Source organism: Cervus canadensis, chromosome 9 (assembly GCF_019320065.1).
Source record: "Cervus canadensis isolate Bull #8, Minnesota chromosome 9, ASM1932006v1, whole genome shotgun sequence".
Lineage (NCBI taxonomy): Eukaryota > Metazoa > Chordata > Mammalia > Artiodactyla > Cervidae > Cervus > Cervus canadensis.
This window is the reverse complement of record NC_057394.1, coordinates 35,085,524-35,095,548: the sequence shown is the minus strand read 5'-3', so window position 1 is coordinate 35,095,548 and position 10,025 is coordinate 35,085,524.

Sequence of the window (10,025 nt, the reverse complement as noted above, 5' to 3'; positions counted from 1 at the left end):
AATCAAAGGGAACAAAGTCTCTAGCAACAAATAATGTGGCTGGACCTGCACTGTAACATTTTTTAGGTTCCTCCTTGACTGGATGAGGAAGGACAAGAGGAAGACGGGCAGTGATAATAATTACAAGAAGAAACACAAGGCAAATAGACATATTTATTTAAACTTATGTTAATAGAATAAACGATCAGCAAAACACATTAAACCAAGTTAGTCAGTCAACATGACTAGTAAATACTGTATCTCATTAAAATTTTCACGCTCCAGTTATAGTCCCCTTTTAACACCTCATGACAGCCTCTTCTCTCCCTAAAGACAAGCGTGGGATCTTGGCACACTTTACCAATATCTAATGCCTTTCTTGTTACTGTTATTTAAAGATTTTATTTTCCCTTTTTGATAAAAGCAACTTGTGCTTATTTTAAAACCGGTCAAGGGCTTCCCTGTTGGCTCAGTGGTGAAGAATCTGCCCACCGGTGCAGGAGACACAGATATGAGCCCTGTTCTGGGAAGATCCCATGTGCTGCAGAGCAGCTAAGCCCTGGTGCCACAGCTATTGAGCCTGTGCTCTAGTCTCTGAAACCCGGGTGCACCCGAGAGCCTGTGCTCCACGACAAAAGAAATCACCACAATAAGGGGCCCTCACACCACAATTAGAGGGGAGCCCCCACTTGCCACTACTAGAGAAAATCCTGTGCACAATGAAGACCCAGCACAGCCATAAATAAATAAAAAATCAGTCAATGCTTAAATTTTTCAGATCAGTGAAAATCTTGCTTGTATTTTTCAAGATCGGTGACACTGTCTGGGGAAGGGAGAGGGTGGCTGTTGAGTAATCTGGTCCAGCAAGGAAGAATATTTTGTTACCAACCCAGTTTAGGATTGTTGGTACACGTGATTAAAAAAAAAAAACAAAAAACCAACGTTGAGTCAGATTTATTGTTTTTAAATTCTCCACAGATAATGTATCACATCTGCTGGGATGATCAGGATGGGTTAGGTTATGTTGAGTAGTTCCTTCAATACCATCTTGTAATTCTTTGTTTTGATGGCCTTCACAGTTTTTAGGAGCACTGCTCCAGAATTTTGTAGAATGTTCCTCAACTGGGGTCTGTCTCTTGTTTTCTCATTCATGGTTGGACTGAGGTTATTAGTGTTTCAGAGGAAGGACACACATGTATAAAGTATCACTGTTATCATATCAAGGGTACATACTGTCAAAGGATTTCTCTCTGTTGACGCTAACATGAGTCAGAGTTTGAGGTCAAGATGCTCTGATGTATCAACTACAAACTGGCACTTGCCATCTGTCTCTACAAGGATTAAATCATGTGCTGCTGCAGCTGCTGCTTTTCAAGACCCTCTGAAATGAGCTCAGGGTGGAGAGCAGAAATGAGGCAGTCTGTGCTCTGGGGGAAAACTGGCATAACAGGTCTTCAGATATTTTCAGGAACTGATTTTATGAACCCCATTCTTATACCTCCTTATATCTAGTGTGCATGCGTGTGAAGTCACTTCAGTCTTGTCTGACTCTTTGATACCCTATGGATAGTAGCCTGCCAGGCTCCTCTGTCCATGGGATTCTCCAGGCAAGAATACTGGAGTGGGATGCCATGCCCTCTCCAGGGGATCTTCCTGACCTAGGGATCGAACCTACAGTTCCTATATCTTCTGCATTGGCAGGCAGATTCTTTATCACTGGCATTACCTGGGAAGCCCCCTCATTCTAGAAAAGTGCTAAAATCTTTCATGGTGATGGCTGTTCCTTGTGTCTAGCAGAAAGCTTTACCAGACTAGCAGAAACCTTCTGGAAAAAATATGTGCTTGATTGCATGTACTCTCCCTTCACCAAAATCACATACATACTGACCTTCTCCTGTACCTCTTTGGAGCAGTTTCTTAGAGCTATCTGAGGTGCTGTCTCCTAGGCTGCAGTCCTCATTTTGCCCCAAATGAAGCTTAACTTGCAAATTTCACATTGTGCTTTTTTTCTTTTTAAGTCAAGAAGTGTAAATTATTATTTTTTTTCTCCCTTTCCAGACTGTCCTTTCTGGGAGGAAGTCTCTCAGTTCACTTCACACTAAAAGGTTGGAAAGTTATGCTCCATCTCCTGAGGTGAGACTATCTACATAAATTATTTGGGATTTTTCTTCATGGAGGTTTGCCTCTCATATCCCTTTATTCCCTAACTTTCCCTCTATTTTATTTTTATTTTTCTGTACTGAAGCCTTTCTAATCGCCTCAAATCTGTCTTCAAAATCAATACCTCCCAGTCAATGCTTACTCTTCGGTCAGTGTGCTAGAAGAACTAGTCACCAAATTGGAAGAAAACAAAGCTTCAGGGGCTGAGGTAGGAGGCAGATGGGCCTCCCCAGGGTAAAGCAATTGGAGATTCATTCTCTATCGACTGAAACTCCAAGACAAGAATAGCAGGGCAATTAAGGGAGGAGGCTGGGCCCTGCTCAGACCACAGACATTTTGTTTCCAAAGTCAGGAGACCTCTCCAACCACACTTGCACAGAAAGACTCCTTGGAGGTCAAAGGGGAGTGGTGCTAACTAATGCCAGGCTACCACAGCCTCTTTGGTAGAATCTAGTTTAGCTAAGAGATGCGTGCACACATGTGGGAGGATCCTGAGATACACTAAATATGGACTGTGAGCCTGGCAAATCAAAATGACTGGCCAAAGGAAACCAGGAAGAAATACCCTATAAAAGTGGTTCAATCTACCATGAGGGCGCAGTTCAAGGACTCTCCCTCTGAGTTGGCCCATGTGCCTATCCACACGGACTGTACTCTTTTCCTCCAAATGAATACTTTACTTGCTTCACTACTTTCTGTCTTTGTGGAAATTCTTTTCTGCAAAGCCAAAGGGTTAGGGCTCTTGTCACTGACCGCTGGTCTAGTGGCGAGGACCTGCTGCTTTCACCACCATGATCCTACCTCAATCTCTGGCTGGGAACCCAAGCCCCACTCCAAGCTGTTGCAGGCCAAGGCCACCCAAGATCAGGGCAACACTTAGTGAATGCCAAGAGACAGTAATAAACACCTGTTTCAGTCAGTAAGTAATGAGTGGTTTGTCATACTGTAGTAGATAACTTGGAGAAGGCAATGGCACCCCACTCCAGTGCTCTTGCCTGGAAAATCCCATGGATGGAGGAGCCTGGTAAGCTGCAGTCCATGGGGTTGCTAAGAGTCAGACATGACTGAGTGACTTCACGTTCACTTTTCACTTTCATGCATTGGAGAAGGAAATGGCAACCCACTCCAGTGTTCTTGCCTGGAGAATCCCAGGGACGGGGGAGCCTGGTGGGCTGCCATCTATGGGGTCACACAGAGTCTGACATGACTGAAGCGACTTAGCAGCAGCAGCAGCAGTAAATAACTGGAAGAGAAATAAATAATAAAGACAAGAATCAACAAAATAGGGAAAAAATAAGAAAGAAAAGCTGTGACAAACTTAGACGGCGTATTAAAAAGCAGAATCATCATTTTGCTGACAAAGATCCTTGTAGTCAAAGCTGTAGCTTTTCCAGTAGTCATGTACAGATGTGAAAGTTGGGCCATAAAGAAAGCTGAGTGTTGAAGAACTGATGCTTTTGAACTGTGGTGCTGGAGAAGACTCTTGAAAATCCCTTGGACTGCAAAGACATCAAGCTAGTCAATCCTAAAGGAAACCAACCCTGAATATTCACTGGAAGGACTGATGCTGAAGCTGTAGCTGCAATACTTTGGCCACCTGATGTGAAGAACTGACTCATTGAAAAAGACCCAGATGCTGAGAAAGATGGAGGGCAGGAGGAGAAAGGGGTGACAGAGGATGAGATATTTGGATGGCACCACCGACTCGATAGACATGAGTTTGAGCAAGCTCCAGGAGCTGGTGAAGGACAAGGAAGCCTGGCGTGCTGCTATCCCTGGGGTCACAAAGACTCAAATATGACTGAGCAACTGAACAACAACAACAACAGAGATTATCAAAAACAAAAACCAGTTCAAATAAAAGTTAATAAGGTAGATACAACTCTAGTCAGATTGATTAAGAAAACATTGCAAATTAACAAAATACAGGATTTTTTTAAAGGGGGAACACATATTAATGTAACCACTAGAAGTATTCAAAATAATAAAGTATGTTGTAAATAATTATTAGCTAATAAAATAGAAAGCCTAGATGAAACAAAGTCTAGAAAAATATAAAATGCCATAATTGACAGGAAGAAGTAGAGAACTTGAATAGATCAATAAACATTGATGTAATTAGCAAAGCCCTTCCCTCCCAAATAACTAGATTCCAGTATTCTTGCCTGGGAAATCCCACGGACAGAGGAGCCTAGCAGGCTACAGTCCATGGGGTCACAAAGAGTCAGACAGAACTGAACAATTGAGCATACATACACACACAGATGGAATTACATGTGAGCCCTACCAGACTTCCAAGTAAGAGTTAATCTTCCTGCAAGTTGTTTGAGAAAAAGGATAAAGAGGAAAAGCTGCCCAGGTCATTTTATGAAACTAGTATATTCATGATTCCCAAATCAAATATGGAGAAGAAAGGAAAACAAGTGCCATTTCTCTTATTATTATAAGTACAAAAATTCAGAAAGAATATTAGTTAATCAAATTCAACAATGAACTACCAAAACCAAAAAATAAATAAAACGAGGACAAAACAGTGAAAACAACACTCTGGAGCCCCCTTGACCTCCTTTTCCTTTTCCACAGCACATATCACCTCCTAGCATGTTATATATTGCATGTCTGTTGTGTAATGTCCAACTCGGATATAATAAGCACCATGAGTCTTAGTTTGGCTGGCTTGCAGATCCTAGGCTCCTGGAAGAGTTCCTTGCTCAATATATATTTCTTCGAAGAGTGAAAGAACATGACAGGACAGGACTTCAGTGTAGCATCCTGGACTTGAGCCATGTTGCATATATAATAAACCTGTCATGGGGAGTAGATGGGAAGATATACATTGCAGGGGAAGAAGAATTCTAAGAGGTGAATCAGAGAGTGACAAGAGGGCTTTCAGAGGTGAGTTTGATTATGAACCAGAGGATCCAGATCATACCAGCAGCCCTGAGCTTTGATGGAGTCGGACACGACTGAACGACAAAGCTGAAGCAGATTCTGTCCACCATACCCAAGCATTGCACAGTGATTGGCCACTGTAAGCCTTCAACAGATGTTCTCTCTTATTATTAGCAAACTTTGATTACGGTTCATAATAATGTTGTGTTACTCACATGGTCTCTCTTTGTGTTCTGCAACTGCCTCGTCAGTAGGAGCTGGCCCAGCGCTGCACGTATTAACTAACTTGCACATTTCACTTACCAGGCATTTTCTACATGTAAGTCATGGTTACCAAGCAAGTGGGAACACAGCCTCGTGAGCATGTCCTGTCAAGTGTGGATACAGAACAGGTGCTCAACTATTTATTAAATGACTTAATGAAGCAAAACAGCTTGCTTCCTCTTCAGAGGAGTTGGTTGTCAACGCCTTGGTTGTCACCACACTCTCTCCCTAAAATGCCTTTTTCACTTGTGCTTGTCAAAACTTATCTATCCTTCAAATACCTGCTTTGCTCTTTTTGAGGAAATGGACATTGTAAGTAGTGACTGGACATGTTTCTTGTCCTGCTTCATTAGCTAACAAATGTACTGTGCAGTTGATGGCCTCTCAAGCAACGATGGAAGACCGCATGGTTACTTACTGCATACTCTCCTCTAACCTTGGCTTTGATTTTCTTTCATAATCTTTCTTCACTGTAACTCCATCCAATCTCTCTTTTATAGTCTATGAATTTTTTTCTAAGTTACTTTGTATCACTTGTGAAATGAAGCAGCCATAAACCATTTAAAAGATACTATCCTTCTGTGTCAGTCAGCAAAGTCCTCTAGGAGGTAGATGCCAAGACAACATTAGAAGGGCAAGAAATCTGTGTGTGTGTGTGGGGGTGGGGGGTGCCTATGACAGATCAAGGGGTGGGGGAGCCCGAGGAGGCAGGGAGAGCTTTCAGATTGTCGTGCAGGTTTGGCATCTATGAAAGGACAGGGAGGAGTATGGGGCAGGAAAAGCCTCTGACTGCAGCAGGGCTGTAGGAGTCTCCCTCCACTATGCTAGCCTAAGTGCTGGTATAAAGATGGCCCAGGAAAGGGGCTTCTCTGGTGGTCTAGTGGTTAAGAATCTGCCTGCCAATGTGGGGGACACAGGTTTGATCCCTGATCCAGGAACTAGGAGCCCACCTGCTGTGGGGCAACTAAGCCCCTGCGCCGCGGCTGCTGAGCCTCCCTGTCCTAAGAGCAGCCCCCGCTTGCTACAACTAGAGGCCTGCTCGCAGCAACGAAGGGCCCAGGTGCTGCAACGAAGACCTAGCACAGTCAAATACATTTTTTTTTTTTAAAAAAAGATGGCTCAGAAAAGAGCGATTCTTTGGGCAGAAACGGCCTGGCCCTGTACCCTGCCATGTTCTGTCTTTCACTGGCCAGGGCTGCAGGGGAAGAGGGTGGCTTTGGACCAAATGCTGTGCTGTGGCGGGTCTCATAGGAGGAGCAGGTGCAGGCTGTTGGCCGACCCCTCCCCAACAACACCCCCCCGCCCCCCGCTCCCCCATCCCAGAAGATGGGAGCTGGGTCCTTCCAGATCTACCTTACACAATCCTGGAGGCAAAGCCTGTCTTGTTCCCTTTGCATTCTTGCCCATTTAATTGGTGTCCAGTTACCACTTCATATTACTTTTCATTGGACCAGTTGGTAGTGTTATAGTAATAGCATGATGGGGTAGAAAGATTTGGGGTTTGAGCAAACTCGGGAGATAGTGGAGGACAGGTGAGCCTGGCTTGCTGCAGCCCATGGGGTCGCAGAGAGTTGGACATGACCTAACGACTGAACGATGACAACAAAACAGTAAGATCTGGATTCCCCTCTCAGGTTTTCTTCCAGTCAAATCTGTTATTAGATTAGCTGAAATGCAAGTTCTTTAACTTCTTTAAGCCACTGAAATGAGATTAAAACCATCTGCTGAAATGAGATTAATGTTTTACCTACTCAGTTGTCTGCTTAGCAGCTCTTTTGGGGGGAGCAATGGAGTTGCTGGAAGGATTAAATAAAATGCTTAGAATTTAGTGCCTGCTGTTGAGGAGATGTTGAATAAATGTTCTTCTTTGCTCTTCACTTTCAAGTAATACTTTGTGTGGGTTAAAGCACTTTTGTGAACGCTTTCTCAACTGACTTAGATTAGATATTATTACTTCTAAGAAGCTGTGACCAAAAGGAATTTGTGACTGACTTAAGGTGACACAGTTAAAACCAAGGCTGACTCAAGACTTGAACCCAAGTCCTCAGACTTCAGTTGTACTGTTGGCCGTTCTCAGGAAAAGGAGTGGCACTTTTCCATCATATCACCACCGTCAGAAACACATGTGATTAGGTAATGGTGGAATTCAGTGACAGAGTGGCCAGAGAGAGATGTCAGGCTGAAAAAAGCTGAAAAAGAAGGAGAATAAGTAATCATTGTATGTGAAAAGTTAATAGAGAAATGTGTCTATTTTTCAAAAATGCTGACTGATAGAATAAGGAATTTTTAGACCTAAACAGACTGGCCAGAAAGCTGCTTAAGAAAACTGGCTTTTTCCAGGTCTGAAAATATAACAGAGAAAGAGTTTATTCCCAGATTCTCAGCACTTGCTCTCATGATTTTGCTGTTTTCTGCCTGGTGTGTACCATGCACAGCATCTGAAACCTTGGTGCACAGTATGCTTGAGCCAAGTGGATGCCCGAGCCATTGGCCTTCTGTGCTTAGTCAGAACGTACTTATTCGTAAAATGCTTTTCTGGTTTTGGGACGTTTGGAATATGACTAAAAATAGTTTCCTCAAAAACAGAGAGAAGCTGGAGTCACTGAGAGAATGTTTCAGGGCTTTGCTGTTTTTATCCCTGCTATTAACAGCCTTATTCACTTGAGACGGCTCATGCCAGTCAAGCCAGTTCCATAGTTTTCCTTCCCCCTTCCTCCTTGTAGAGCTTCCAGTTCTCCAGTGTCTGTGACGCCTCCGATCCCTGTGGCATTCTCAGCTTCATTCCTGTGGCTGGTGAGTTTAAGTCAGACGTGTTCACCGCAGCCTCATCACATCTGGTTTTCTGGGGTGAACCTAGGAACTGCTTCTGTCTCTGACCTACTTTGTGTTCTCTGGAAACTCTGAAAGCCAGTCCTGAGCCTGTGTCCTCAGCATCTCCCCACAGGCCCAGGCACGGGACAGAATGAGTGTGGAAGGCAGGACTGGAAAAGGAGGGAGAGGCAGAGCCGGGCTGAGGGGGAAGCCGGGCTGAGGGGCTGTCCCGGAGCAGTGTCACTGTCCCTTCCTGATACCTGTTACCCAACATCATCAGGGCAGAATGATCTTGAAGAAAACGGCTGTGTTGCCCTGAAGGTTCTGGAAACTTTTTGAATTTAGGGAGAGAGTCCCATCTGGCCCTTTGTCAAAGACAAACTGGGAGGGCTTATTAACATGTGAATGCATTCAGCACCCTTTTCTGCTTCAGGTATCAGGGTTTCTTCCAGAATGATTAATCCAAAGTATTCTGAGAGTTGAAATTGAACTAGTCCTGCCTAGCAACCCTTTTGGTTTGACTTGGGACCACCAGAAATGCCCTCAATGACAACAAATCACTCCTCTCACTTTTGAACACACTGGGCAATTAAACGTGGCTTGCAACTCTGGGGCACTATCACTAATACAAAGGAAGTTTGCATAATGTCCTTCTCCTGAGAGACTTTGAAAGAAAGTACTGTCATTCCTTTTCCAGTGATGGTTCAGATGTACTTTATTTAGATGAAAGGGGAATTCTGTACTGTTTCAAAGTTCTTTCTGGCTCAGCAAGGCCCCCCCTGTGCTCATACATACATACAGTGGACCCACAAATTGCATCACATCAGTCTTTTTGAGACACCTGGGTTCGATCCCTGGGTTGGGAAGATCCCCTGGAGAAGGGAAAGGCTACCCACACTCCAGTATTCTGGCCTGGAAAATTCCATGGTCTGTATAGTCCATGGGGTCACAAAGAGTCAGACATGACTGAGTGACTTTGACTTTCAGTCTTTGTGATCTTCAGATTTTTTTTTTTTTTCTTTCAGTAAGGTTTTCAATGCCAGGAAAGTCTGACTACTCACACTGTTCTATCACATTCTAGAATTTTCTGTGCACCTACTTTTTTCCTCAGGCCTTTCTCTACATCTCCGCCTTTGAAATGCTACTTATTTTTCAAGAGGCAGCTTAAATTAGGGCCTCTTAGCTAACCCCACTCCCAACAACAAAAATAACAAAAACAAAATACCACCACCAACAACCTTTCCTAAACCCTGAAGCATTTGTCTTGGAAATTCTTATGTGATTTATTACAAGATTCTCTAATTAGTTATCTGTGCTCAGACTTGATCTTTTCTTCGTATTTTAAGTTCCCTCAAGGTAAAGATTTTTAACAATTTCTCATGAATGCTTAACAAATGGCATTAAAATAATGGATACTGATAAATTATATATTTTCAACAGTGGGAATATAGAACAAAACTGATCAAAACTTTTGCTGGTCTCATAAAATAAATATAATCTGATTTAACTGTAAAAAATGATCTACCACCTCCAACTAATAAAAATAAAGAAAAAAAAAATGATCTACCAAAACACACAGTCTGTAATAAATAAAGACTAGTGATTTTGTTGATCCTTTTATAAAAGTTCAAAAAAGTACTGGTTAAGAAAGTGGAGGTTGGTCAATTTCCTAAATGTTTTCTTCTGTCTCTGGCATGCGTTCATTTACATCTATTTATCTATCCATCCATCCACCTCTCCCTCCAGTGTTTAGTTAGGATTCTGGCACTGTGCTTCATTATTACTCTTATTTTCCCTAAAAATTTGAAAGTTATAATTTGTGCTATGTTAGTAAATTCCTTTCCAAGGAAAACTGGATAGTTTTTAGACCTTAGGTATTTAGACTGTCCTTCCCAAGTCAAGACTGTACACACTTGTCA